The 13,972-nt window shown below is 43.7% G+C and overlaps 1 protein-coding gene and 1 pseudogene across 3 annotated transcripts in view; both read right to left on the reverse strand.

The window, feature by feature from the left end:
- The window catches only part of LOC139814922 (sodium channel protein Nach), a 364,065-nt gene that overhangs the window by 234,346 nt on the left and 115,747 nt on the right, over positions 1-13,972 (reverse strand). The window lies entirely within an intron of this gene.
- Positions 9,504-10,505, reverse strand: LOC139814126 (uncharacterized; annotated as a pseudogene).

Here is a 13,972-nt window from a genome sequence, read left to right on the forward strand (position 1 = left end):
CGAGTGGAGCGTAGTTTTCTCGCGGATAAAAATTATCGACCTGTGTTACCACCGGAACAGTCGATTTTTCCGAATCTCGCGTATCATGTGCCTAAGGGAAAAATTAGAAGTCCGGGTACGGTCGCTGTGGGGAAAGCCGTCAGTCAAAAAGCGGGAAAACGGAAGGAGATTCCGGCCGCTTTGACTGCCGCCGCGACAGCAGCAACCGCGACCGTGAGCGCGTCAACCCCTCAGACCGCGTCCGGGACGAGTACCAGCGACTCCGGGATGAAGTGCTGGAATTGCGAAAAAGTCGGACATCGTGCACGTGAGTGCAAAGAAGCTCGTCAGATGCACTGTTATCGTTGCGGGAAGTGAGGATTTACGTCGAGAACTTGCCCATCGTGTTTGGGAAACGCGGAAGGGAGTTCGTAGGACGGGTCCCTACGGTCCCAAGTTTCGAGAACGAAGCCCGAACCGCAGATACCCCTGCGAAGACGTTGCCTGAATCAAACATTACCTTCGAGCCGTCTGAGTTACCTCCGTTTCAATACCTCAAGATTCGCGTAGGCGGTTACTCTATATTGGCTCTCGTAGATTCCGGATCGAGTCGTACCCTTATCCGACGCGAAGAGATGGAAATGATACACAGATTAGGCATACAGACGGAGCGCGGAGGGGGAGCGCAAATTTGTATGGCCAACGGGCAATTGGCCACTATTCGAAGTAAAATTTCCGTGCCGATACGCTTGAAAGATCGAAGCTTTAAGATTTCCGTCGGACTGTTACCCGATTTAGCGGTACCCTGTATCCTTGGGATGGATTTTTTAACCAAATTCGGAATTGCGTTGGACTTCACCAAGGCTGAGTGGTATTTCGCGGATAGACCACGTACTCGTTATTGTTTTCACTCGGACGCGACTCCGCGCGCTTGTTGTGGACTAGCCAAACTGATCATTGGATCAAAAGCGACGTCTGAAAAATTTTTTACGGACAATCGCGACACTCCCGGAGAACCCGGGGCTAACAAATTTGACGGAGCACAAAATTGAGGTGGGGGACCACCAGCCAATTAAGCAACGTTGTTATTTAATATCGCCAAAGGTCCAGGAGGCTATTCGCGCGGAAGTCAATAAGATGTTAAAAACCGGAATTATTGAACCCTCTTCTAATCAGTGGTCGAACCCAGTAGTGATGGTTAAGAAATCGAATGGCAAGTATCGGTTCTGTTTAGATTTTCGGGGGGTAAACAAGATATCGAAAAAAGATGCGTACCCAATACCGCCTATGGACGGTATTTTAAATAACTTGCGTTCGGTTAAGTATATTTCGACGATAGATTTAAGTCAGGCATACTTTCAAATACCCCTAAGCAAAGATAGTTGCGAGATCACATCGTTTAGCGTTCCGGGTAAAGGACATTATTACCACTTCGTTCGAATGCCCTACGGTTTGACGGGAACGCCGGCTACTTTTCAGCGATTGCTAAATAGTTTCATTGGTCCGGAAATGGAACCATTCGTATTTAATTATCTCAACGATATAATTATCGCGACCGAAATGTTTGAAGAACACCTCGAGAGGTTTTAAAACGCGTGTTAAATAAAATCTCGAAGGCCGATCTTACCATTAATTTAGAGAAATGCGAATTTTGCCGTCCTCAAGTACGGTATCTAGGATTTGTCGTAGAAAAGGGGGGCTTATCGGTCGATCCCGAGAAGACAAAGCCGATTATGGAGTATCCGGCTCCCCGAAATCTCCGACAGTTACGTCGGATTTCTTAGATATGTCATCGTGGTATCGGAGGTTCATACCACAGCGTTTGCCACCCTTAGCGAGCCGTTGAATCGCCTTTTGAGAAAAAGCAGGCGCTGGGAGTGGGGGGATGAGCAGAATTGCGCCTTCGAAAGTATCCGCGAAAGTTTAATATCCGCTCCCGTTCTCGCATGTCCGAATTTCGAGAAACCGTTTGTGCTACAAACCGACACGAGTTCCGTGGGTCTAGGGACCGTTTTGACGCAAAGGTTAGAAGACGAAGAACGCGTAATCGCATATGCCAGTCGCGTCTTATCCGACCCCGAGACGAGGGATTCCGTAACGGAGCAAGAGTGCTTGGCCGTAGTCTGAGCTATCTAGAAATTTCGACCGTATTTAGAAGGGTATAAATTCACGGTGGTCACCGACCATAGCAGTTTGCGATGGCTTTACAACCTTAAGAATCCGACGGTAGGTTAGCTCGATGGGCTTTAGAGCTTTTGAAGTATGATTACATGGTCGAATATAGAAAGAGGGCCCTACACCACGTGCCCGACGCGTTATGTATGAGAGCGGAGAGGAGGGACTTATTAGTTCTGTCGTGGAAATAGCGGAATGCGGATATACCACCAATGCGTGGTATAGAAAAACGGTTTCAGGAAGTAGCTACTGACCCTAAAAGATTCGCGCATTGGAGGATAGTGGACGGTCAATTGTATTTTTTGCGGCCGAGACCGGTCATTTCCGACATTGTTGAGGACCTCGATAGATGGAAATTAGTATTGCCGCGAGAGCAACGCGTACAAGGGAATCGCATGACGCCCCTCAGGCCAGACATTTAGGTATCGAATAGACTTATCAGCATCTTGCCGTCGCGTATTATTGGCCGAACATGTTTAGAGAGGTAACGAGGTATATCCGGACTTGTGACACCTGTCAAAGAACGAAGGTAGAACAGGGTCCAGCGAGTTGGATGGGACGTCGTGTGATAAAAAAGCCGTGGACCGCGATGGCCGCGGATATCGTAGGACCGTTGCCGCGTAGTAAGGCCGGTTACCAGTATTTGTTAGTAATCTAAGATCTCTTTACGAAGTGGGTAGAAATTAAAGCGTTGCGAGCGGCCACGGGTCCGAAAATTCGAGAAGCTCTCGAGGATTTAATCGTGTCTCGGTGGGGTACACCGAAAATCCTTCTGACGGACAACGGGACCGAGTTTATTAATCGAGTCATTAAGAGTTTTGCGGAGGAAAATCGAATCACGCATACGACAGTGCCCCCATATCATCCTCAGGTGAATCCGCTGGAGAGGGTCAATCGCGTATTGAAGACGATGATCATAGCTTTTATTGAGAAGGATCATAAGGAGTGGGATCTTCATTTGCCGCATTTTCGTTTTACGTACAACACCGCATTCCACTCGTCGTTAGGCACCTCTCCCGTTTTTTTTTTTTTTTTTTTTAATTTTGGGCGCGAGTTAACGCCGCCCAGTTCCTTACTCGATCAGGGGAATGAAGCTGCCGAGGTGAAGGCGCGAGTCCCCGAGGAATGGTCGCAACGTATGAGGAAGTTGCATGTCATCAGGGAGTGAGTGGCGGAAAACCTCGATCAGGCAAACCAAAAACAAGCCGCGCATTACAATTTGCGCAGAAGGCCGCGTAAATTTTGTGTCGGTGATTTAGTGTTGCGACGATAACATGTGTTATCTTCCGCCGCACAGGGTGTGGCCGGCAAGTTGGCACGGAAGTTCCAAAAACCACTCTGAATACAACGAGTGATCTCTCCGTCAGTTTACGAGGTGGCTCAGCCGGACGGATCACCCGCTGGTAAAGTTTACGTGCAAGACTTTAAGCCCTATCACCCCCCTGATTCCGATGTCTAAGTCGTAACCGTCGCGGTCAGTCCGTCGGTAGAGTATTATCTCACGTTAGGGTGCTGTCAGGATTCAGGGTATGAGTTCGGGAGGGCTGATTGGGGTGTAATGTTGGTCTGTGGCGGATTTCTTGGTATGATTTTTGTGTGGTATGGTGTATGTTTCGGTGTGGTACGGTCCAGGTTTATAAATCATAGTGATCTCTTTTTCGAAATTTGACAGAATACTCCGACGCCGGAGTGGTGATCAGATGTCTGGGTCGGGGTCCCCCCTCGGCGCTCGTCTGGGGAGGGGGAGTTGTGACGCGACAAGTCGCGTCCGCCACCCGGACGGGCTCGGCCAAGGGAAAATTCGGGGGTGCTTCCTAGCTCGGAGCGGGAAGCTAGCTAATTGCGCCGCTTCGGCGGATTTATTAATTAGTTTGTAAGATTTATTTAGGGGATTGCCGGTGGTGACCGGACCACATTGTAACGGCCTTGAGTCGCCACGAGAGAGGAATCAGAGGACGCACTTAAGGAGACGGCCGAGGGACGTGGCCGTCGGTCGGGTCACGCCCGGACCTCCCCGCAAGCAACATCGAAGGCCACCGTACGAGATACGACCCCGAGCGCGGCCGCCGCAAAAGAAACTGAGGAACCCCGGGAGACGCCCTGACGAAATATTGTATTGGAAACCAGGGTGCGGCGTCACGGCCCAGGGAACGTGCACGACCCTGTGGCCGCCACCACGAGGGGCTGCCGGTAGACGTGGCCCTGACCCGGCCAGCTTGGCCCACGTAACGCCGGTCAAATAATCGCGGCCTGGACAGCCGAATTATTCGAAGGGACCGCGCCGAGGCAATGTGTAGTACGAGTCGCGTCGCAGGAAGGAACGGCGCTAGGCGCTTGGGAGAGCGCGCTCGGATCGGTGGGCATTGCAAGTGGCCACTGCGCAAGCGCGGGGAACCGGCGTGATCCCGGCGGGCCAATGCCCCGTCACTGTCGTGCCGGACCGAGCAAAGTGAACACCGTTAGGCCAGATCCAGAAATTTTGCAGAGGACATTAACTATTGTAAGGTCACCACTCTGGCGTTCCCGCGTAATAGTCGGGGAGCTGAGGGACCAAGAATGCAACAGTTTTATAAAGGCTGATATTTTAACATTAGGTCCTGTAACGGTTGTATATCAATAGCCTACCGTCAGTCAGCCAGTTTCGCTAACAGCTGACGCGGAGGCGGCTCCAAACTTGTAAAAAAAACATGTATGTCGCAACTGTTTTATAAAATCTGAAAATTAGTTTGTAGATAGTAAGTTAACTAACAAACTATGTGGGTATGGTCAGTCAGCAAAATATTGCAACGGTACGCGTCAGCAGCGCGCTGAAGTCATCAAAAAATTTTAGTTGGTGAAAATGTTGTATAAAATCTAAAATTTTGCATGCAATTAGTTAATATTATTTAAAACAAGAAAAACATAGTCAGAATTTTTATGTAACAAACATTGTCAGCAGCCAATAGAAAAGCGCGCCGCGCGCTTGATTTATATAACGCGCTTGGTGGCGCGGGCTGGTTATATTTAATAATAAAATAAATGGTTTTAATACAAAATATTATCTATAATTTCTTTAACATGAAAAATATTGAAATAAATCAACGGGACGAAACGGACGCGTCAGAAACGCGCTTAAGTCATAAAAAGTATGGTTTGTAAAAATGAAAATATAATAAAGCAAGTAGTTTATGGGATTGAAAATAAGAAAAAAACAATCGTCAATTTTTATTTAACAAACGCCGTAACTTTTTTAAAAAAATATTTTATTTCAATATCGTACTTAAATTAATATTACAAAAATTAAAATAATTTTTCTAATCAGAATCGCTGCTACAATCATATGCTTTATCAGACTCATCGTAATTTTCTTCAATATCAGTTACCACGGACTCAGCATCTGCAAATTAGTAAACGTATAATACATTTAATTAGTTTATTAATGAAAAAAAGGATGACAAATTTGCTTGAAATTATTTATTACCTGATTCATCATTTGGTTGAATTACGACGTCTTTAACAAATGTAGGAATTTGCTGCCCTTCAAACCAGTCCAATTCGTATCGTCCTTCTGATTCCTGCCAACCATTTTTGACTGCTAACTTTGTGGTTGGTATCTTTTGGTGTGCGTGGGCTCAAATATCAGATATATATGCACTGCGATGGACTTGTTTGATGAGCTCAGCTCTGCATGGCGGAAGATTTAACGCATCGTAATTCTTCGCATTAATTTTAAAAGTGTCGTCGTTATCTTTAAATGTGTAGCTTTTTGAAAATATTGCGAGACGAGCTTCATTCAAATTCTTAATTTTTTTGTGACCATACAATCGACAGACAAATTCCTCTATTTTTTCCATTACACTTGTACGATTATTGTCATTTAATGCGCTGAAATTCGCAAATGCTTTTTGAAAATCCTCTGACTGCACCAACAAATTATATGGACGCCTTTTTCCTTTTCAGAAAAAGGCGGGGTTCTAGTCGCAGCCAGTGAAGGCATGTAGAGCCGGAAGAGCAGCGCAAATCGATTGTCCTAAGCGTTTATGCATCTCAGTGACGTTGACGTATTGTAGAGAGTTGCCAACGCCAACTTCCATTCAGATCTTCACATCGCTTTTTAAATTACTCATATTACCCAGCATAATTATGAGTATATTGGTATCAGAGCACTTGATGGAGACGTTAGCGTCATAATTAAGATTACAAATCTGTTGGATAATTTTCACAAACTACACTTCGCAAACATCTGCTGCCTCCAATACAGACGAAATTTAGCTTAAAAAAAAAGAGGGGAATGTATTATACACACCTATATAAAGCGAGGGAATCGTGTACACAAAGGTTACTTGTGGGTCAATTTATACCTGCGTTCACTGTCGACTGTATACCTGCTCTTGATGGAACCAATAGTGTTATACTTCGGTCTCAGAATATAATATTCTGCAGACTGCTTAATATTTTAAATAAACTATTGAATTACAAATATTTCAGAATTACATAAAAGCATTTTGCGGTCGAGCGTGCTATATAAATCAAGCGTGCAGCGTGCCTTTCTATTGGCTGCTGACGGCGTTTGTTACATAAAAATTCTGACTGACTATGTTTTTCCTGTTTTAAATAATATTAACTAATTGTATGCAAAATTTTAGATTTTATACAACACTTTCACCAACTACAATCTTTGATGACTTTAGCGCGCTGCTGACGCGTACCGTTGCAATATTTTGCTGACTGACCACACCCATACAGTTTGTTAGTTGATTTACTATCTACAAACTAATTTTCAGAATTTATAAAACAGTTGCAACATACACGTTTTTTTTTACAAGTTTGGAGCCGTCCCCGCGCCAGCTGTTAGGAAAACTGGCTGACTGACGGTAGGCTATTGATATACAACCGATACATGACCTAATGTTAAAATATCAGCCTTTATAAAACTGTTGCATTTTTGGTCCCTCAGCTCTCGGACTATAAGTGAGGACTCGTTCGAGGCGATGGCCCCGGTCTATATCGCGTTCTGGGGTACCTTGAATTATCTGTCAATACCTATTATCTGGAGAATGAACGCTCACCGTTACCTTGCGCTCTCCCTTGTCGAGAAGTGTAAATTGGAATTCACGAAGGGGCCCCGCCGAGAACGAATCCTCCAGTAAGTAGAGATCACATATGCCCTCCCCGGGAACACCGCTACGGCCGACAATCACGTTGCGTATTCGGTAAATTGTGTTAAATGTTGTTGATAGTCGTGGTAAATGTTAGAGTCACAATTGCGCGATTCGTGTTGCGGATTCGGGCGGTCACGCGGTAATTGTTAGTGAGATTGCGTTTCGCGAATGGCAATGTGTTATGTTGAATGGCACTCAATTTCGTAATTAGTGTGTTGGAGCGAATGTAAACAATAGAGTACTTGGCTTCGCGAGGAAGTTGAATATGGCGTTTTGCGTTGGGTAAGACCCTCGAGTCGTCGGGATTGGCGCGGTGCCGTGGAATTACCGGGTTTCGCGGGAAATCTCGGGATTCGCGTAGCGAGCCGCGGAATCGTCCGCGATTCGGGTCATTTTGTGCTTGGGGATAACCGAGGCGAGGACGATCGTCTGCCGACGGTTCGGCATGGCGAGATTGCCCGCCGAAAGTTAAGGTATCATTTGCGAGGACAATCGTCTGTCGGCAGGGTCGACATGGCGAAATCGCCCGCAGTTATTGCGTCTTCGTGTGTATTCGTTGTTGCGTTAAATTCGTGAGTATGCGTGAATATTAGTCGGTATTGCGCGGTAGGCTTGTTGTGTATTCTTCGAGATTTTGAGTATTTGTGATTCGTGTTCGCGTGGAAGGCGGTTTGCCGCACTTATATTTGTCCGCACATCTCTCTTGATATTTTTATCTGTTTTTTCTTCTTATTTCAAACATATTGTTCTATCTCTGATTTCAAATATATAAATATATCATATTATTCTATTGTATTTCTGTTAAGTTGTGTATGATTAATTGAAAAGAAGGAACTACACCCTGAGATATTGCGTTAAGTCATTGTGCTAAGGTATCGTACGGTGGTGCGAATATTCGCGCCTGGTGCCCATTATTGCGTTTGTGGAAAACGGCTTCGGTTATCTGGCAATTTTCTGCGGACATCCGCCCGCGTTACCTTGACGTCTCTTAACCTAACTTAACGTTTTGTAAATCCGCGACTGCCCTCCTCCGGATAGCGAGACCGTAGGAAATAGCGTCGCAAATCATATGCGAGTTTCAAATATTCCAATAAATGGACCGCTAAATCAGGAAAAAGTGATATCTATAGCAGATAATTTAGGTGTCAAGTTTAATTGTTCAAGTGGTTGGTTGTGGAGATTCCTAGTTTGTAAGTTATATTTTATTTAAGTTGCTGTATAAATAATAAAAAAAACATATGCAATACTATTGTGGCGGCTATGAGCGCCCCTGACAAACGGCGACTCATCCGCCACACCGATCGCATGCAAGCACGCCCTTACCAAACGGCAACCCGTTGTCTGCGCCTTGCCGGGAGCGAGCGCGCCAGCAGCACGGCAGCCTGCTGCGCGCGCCGAATACGTGCCGTCGACATGATTGCGATACAAAGAACCACAACAACCTTTCACCGCTAGGCGGCCTCGTTTCTCGCATTTAAAATACAACGAGGACTTGTATACAAGATCGCACAGAAAAAGCTTTACAATATAGCATTTGCGGCTCAGCTACTTGGGTAAATCTGAAGAATTTGGGCCTCCTCACCGATTTCGTTGAACTTAGGCTTAATCGACGCGTTTTTGCACAAAACGACCGAATCTGGCAGAAAAAAGTGTCGCTCTGCTTCGCGAAGCAAAATATTAACGGTTAAAGTTGACGACTATCAGGTTATGAGACCTGTCATACCGACGTTAAACACTTAAATACTTTTAAAGCGCGTCAACTAACCTATGTAGGTTAGTGACGTGCTTTAAAAGTATTTAACAGTTAAATACTTTTAAAGCGCGTCACTAATCTATACGCCGAAGGCGTGTCCTAAAATCAGTGAGAAGGCCAACCCCCCCCCACTCACACTTCTAAGTTCACTCACACCAATCATGGGGAAAAGGTGCACGGGGACGAAGTCCCTCCTCCCACGCATGTACATACTTTGATATATTATATAGGATATATTGACGAGTAGGGATGCAATAATATTAACATAATTTATTATGATAGACAAATTAATAAATTATTTAATAGAACATAATGTGATAAGTAATAAAATACATTGTCCAAAGTACAATAATAAATTAAAGTTAAACAGAGATAATTTCTCATTTTGTTGTCGAAAAGTATTATATGAGAAAAATAAACATAAAAAATATGTGAAGAAACAATGCACATTGAAAGGAAGTGTTAGATTTAATACATGGTTTAGCAGATCTAACTTAAACTTGAAATTATGTAGCTTCCGAGACATCTGCTTCATTGTCCACAGTCTTCGGTGGATACAATTTCGCAATTGCACGGAAAAAACTGCTTAAGCGATCTTCATAAGCATGAACGCGTTTGAAGAGATATTCAGCTAAATATCCCACTAAATGCGAAGAACGCGTTCCATATCGTGGGATATTAGCCCTTACTTCTCTTCAAACACGTTCAATGTGCTGAGTGTGGGCTCCTGAATAGACAAACAAATAGAAATTAGTAACGCTAAGTTTAGTGTTGTGTATTTCGAATGCATATGTTGCTCTTTAAATATTTGCAATGTAATTACCGGTATTTGGGTCGACAAAATTCATCGAGTGATTTACTGTTAGATGTTGGAAGCCTTCACTGTTTAAACAGTTGTACGACTTCCAATAATCCGACATTCTCGTCGTCCCAGGTAGAATCCACTCCTTGATCAGCGCAAGCCGAGTTTTTTCCGTGCGGTCTTGCACTGGCACAATAAAATTTTTTTTTGTGCCACGTTTGTATCCACCGAAAATCCACTTTCCCTCGATTATTCGGCCACGATTGTACTTTTTTTTGCTGAATTTTGCTTCGTCTATTTCGACGATTATATTGGGCCCTCCAAGTTTCGTTGAGTTCTTTTCGGCCCAATATATGCAAACCTATTATAACAAATCAACATAACAAATTCTATAAATATATATCTATTGAACATATATTCATTGTATTAGGTATATTAAATTATACTTACTTCTCGGCAAAAAGAAATCCAGTCAACAACCGAATGCTGAGAAAGTTGTAACTCTGTGCACATAAACATAGTCTCGGAGATCTTAACATAATAAAATATGCAGTCATCCTGCATATTGTTTCCAGGCTTAAGTTAGATTTGCTGAACCATGTATCAAATCTAACACTTCCTTTAAATGTGCATTGTTTCTTCACATATTTTTTATGTTTATTTTTCTCATATAATACTTTCCGACAACAAAATGAGAAATTATCTCTGTTCAACTTTAATTTATTATTGCAATTCGGACAATATATTTCATTGCTTATCACATTATGTTCTATTAAATAATTTATTAATTTGTCTTTATCGTGAGTCACTGCCAAAAACTCGTGCAGCTGCATTTTGACACAATAACTTATGATAAAACAAAAGAATATCATTTCGAATTACCAACCAAACAGTTGTCACGTGACCTCTTGCATGCGCGTGCAGCCACTGAGCATGCGCATATGGCTGCAGGGCATCTTCGTAGTCGCTACAGCTCGTCGGTATGACAGGTCTCATAACTGATAGTAGTCAACTTTAACCGTTAATATCTCGCTTCGTGGGGCAGAGCGACACTTTTTTCTGCCAGATTCGGTCGTTTTGTGCAAAAACGCGTCGATTAAGCCTAAGTTCAACGAAATCGGTGAGGAGGCCCAAATTCTTCAGATTTACCGTTACTTGCTATAAGAAAGTACTGAGAGTGCCTAGTCTTTTGAGTATAACGCATCGAGCTGTTTCCTCGGAGATTGGTGACGTTGACCAACCCATGCTCATCGCAGCCGCCGAAATACCAAAGCAATAACAGGACCAAAGGGACCGCAGAGTACGGCGTTCAACCTCTCCTCGATGGACGAAAACTACAGCTACTCCACCAGACGGCGGCCACCGCCATAGTGCGGAACAAACGACCCTTCAGGGCCACATATATAGAAACCTCTATGATTGTACATACTAGGATTAAGAATAAAACGTGTATATATTGCCTTATCTCTTTACGACTCCACCTACACTGCGCTTCCCATCGTCCTACGAGCGAATATATGGCAACGAGCCAAAATAAAGTGGCCATAGCGCCATAACTATCTACTAAATTTTTTTTAGTTGACCTTGTTAACACGAACGAATTCGTGTTAACGAGGGACAAGATTTCCTTGTTAACCCGAACACCCGGTTAATACGAACTCGAATCCCGAAGTCCCTTCGAGTTTGTGTTAACGAAGGTTTACTATATATATATAGTACCAAATACCAATGTAGGTATTTGGTACCGCAGGAGGTCGATTATCCCTCCGGGTGTCGGCCTACTACCGACGTCTTGATGAGAGGAATTGAGGAATAATTACACACTCGAGTACTGCTGATAAAATAATACTTTATTGCAGACCACGCAATAGCCACGAGAGTCCATACAAATTTACAATATAAGATAGAAAAAAATTTTATAACTATCTAACAAACAGTAATACAGCATTGCGCCACATAGATTTTCTGTAGTAAATTTACCGCTCTACAAAAAAAGTTCTCTTATCATTTTTTCATAAATTCAACCGTTCAAAAGATATTCAAAGTTAAAGTTTGATAAATTTCATAAAACTTGTTTTTGCTTCTTATCAATTTTGTATCATATCGACTATCAAAAATTATGAAATAATCAATACACATTTTTGTAGAAAATTTAACGATCTACAAAAAAGGTCTCTTATATATTTTTCATAAATATAACCATTTAGACGATATTAAGGTTTAAAGTTCAAAATATAAACAGTTCCCAAAACTCAATTTTGCGTACCTTTTTTAAGCAATTTTACAGTTTTTTGTACGTTTTTCTCCATAAAACCATAGTGGCCATCATGAAAAAAATCTCATAGCTATTTAGCAAATCTTTTTTAAATGAAGGGTAGGTACAAAAAACGTAAAGAATAAATTTGTGTTGTTGTTCTGCACAATTGTTTTCTAGGTCAAAATGAAAAAGGGAAAAATCGCTAATTTTTACAATGTATTGTATTATATTTATTGTATATCCCCGTAGGGTTTACAAGGTGTTTTTTTTATGAGGAATGTACCCAAACCTCTTACAAACAATTATCTAACTTTCACAATATAAACAAAATACAAAATAAACACAAGCTCCGCTCCGCTCCCCTTGGTCGTCTTCCTCTTTTTTTCCCCCCGCTTCTGCTTCGCCCCCGCCCTAGGTCCTCAGTCCCTCCTATCTCGTCTCCTCCTATTTGGCCCAGTCCCTCTTTCTTCCTTCCTCCTTCTCATCTTCCGACTCCCCTCCGACGAGCAGCTTCTCCTCCATCTCCTTCGACATCTCCTCATCCTCCGATCTCCCTGTACTCCTACGTGTTCTCCCCTCTATTTTCTCCTCCCTCTTCTCTCTCTCTCTCTCTCTATCTCTCTTTTCCACCGACTTGTTCTCGTGTATTTTCACCCCTATTCTATTCCCTGCCTTTCTTCTCGCTTCCAGCACCCGCCACTTCTTCTCTTCGTCTCCCAACTTCACCAGTATGGTTAACCACATTCCCCTCTGTCCCATCACAATCACCTCTCTCACCGTCACCCTTACCTTGAGTCCTTCCGCGAACAACTCCTTCACCTTCTCCCAATTCGACTCCTTGCCTCTCCATTTCTCCTTCTCTACCCTTAAAATCACGTTCCTTTTCCTTTGATCGTCCTCGTTCTTTTCCCCTGTCCCCGCCCGCCATTTCTTCTTCCCAGCCCCACTCTCCTCATCATCCTCCCTCTTCCTTTTTCCTCCCTTTAGCTCCAGTCTTTCTACCTTTCTCTCCAATCTTCTCACTTTCTCCTCAAGCTCCTCTATCCTCTCTTCATTCCTTTTATCAGCCTCTTTCTTCTCCTTCGCCATTTTCTTTACTTTCTCCTCTAGCTCCTCTAGCCTCTCCTCTTTTCTTTTGTCACCCTCTTTCTTCTCCTTCGTCATCTTCCTTAATTTCTCCTCCACTATCCTTCCTACCGCCTCCGCTATCGCTCTTCCCTCGTATTCCATCCTGGGTTATCTGTAACAAGTTAAATGATCGACCCTTCTTAATTCCGTTTCCATTTTCCTCCTCCTCCTCTCTCTTCCTCCTCCTCACCCCCACCCCTCCTATTACCCTCTTCCCTCCTCTAATTTCTCCGCCTCCCCTTTTCGTCCCCTTCTTTCCCCTTCTAACTCTAACATCCATTCCTCTCCTTCCCCTTCCTCATCTAGCTACCATCCCAACGCTTCCTGCCAACTACCATTTCCTGCTTCCCATCTCCTACATTCTTCCCACACATGCTCCCATGTTTCCTCCCTATGATCACATAGTCTACATTTCTTCTTCTCTTCCGTTTCCCAGAATCTGCTCTTCCTCATCTCAGTCCCTAATCTAAATCTCGCCACCCTGCTCCATCTACTCTTTTCCCATCCCTTCTTTAAATAACCCGGTATCCCCTCTTCTTTTATTAACTTGTACCATTTATTATAGTCTGCAACCCGATTTCCCTCGGTCTCGCTGGCCGAAGGGGCGCGGCTGCAAATTAACCCGCTGATTGCCGGACGATAGTTCCAAGGGGATAACGAAATCACATCTCTTACCGTAATTCCCGTATCTGAGGTCTTGGGCAATACCTTTCGATTGGGCGCCAGGTGCGATTATA

The sequence above is a fragment of the Temnothorax longispinosus genome, chromosome 6 (genome assembly GCF_030848805.1).
Source record: "Temnothorax longispinosus isolate EJ_2023e chromosome 6, Tlon_JGU_v1, whole genome shotgun sequence".
In the NCBI taxonomy this organism is placed as follows: domain Eukaryota; kingdom Metazoa; phylum Arthropoda; class Insecta; order Hymenoptera; family Formicidae; genus Temnothorax; species Temnothorax longispinosus.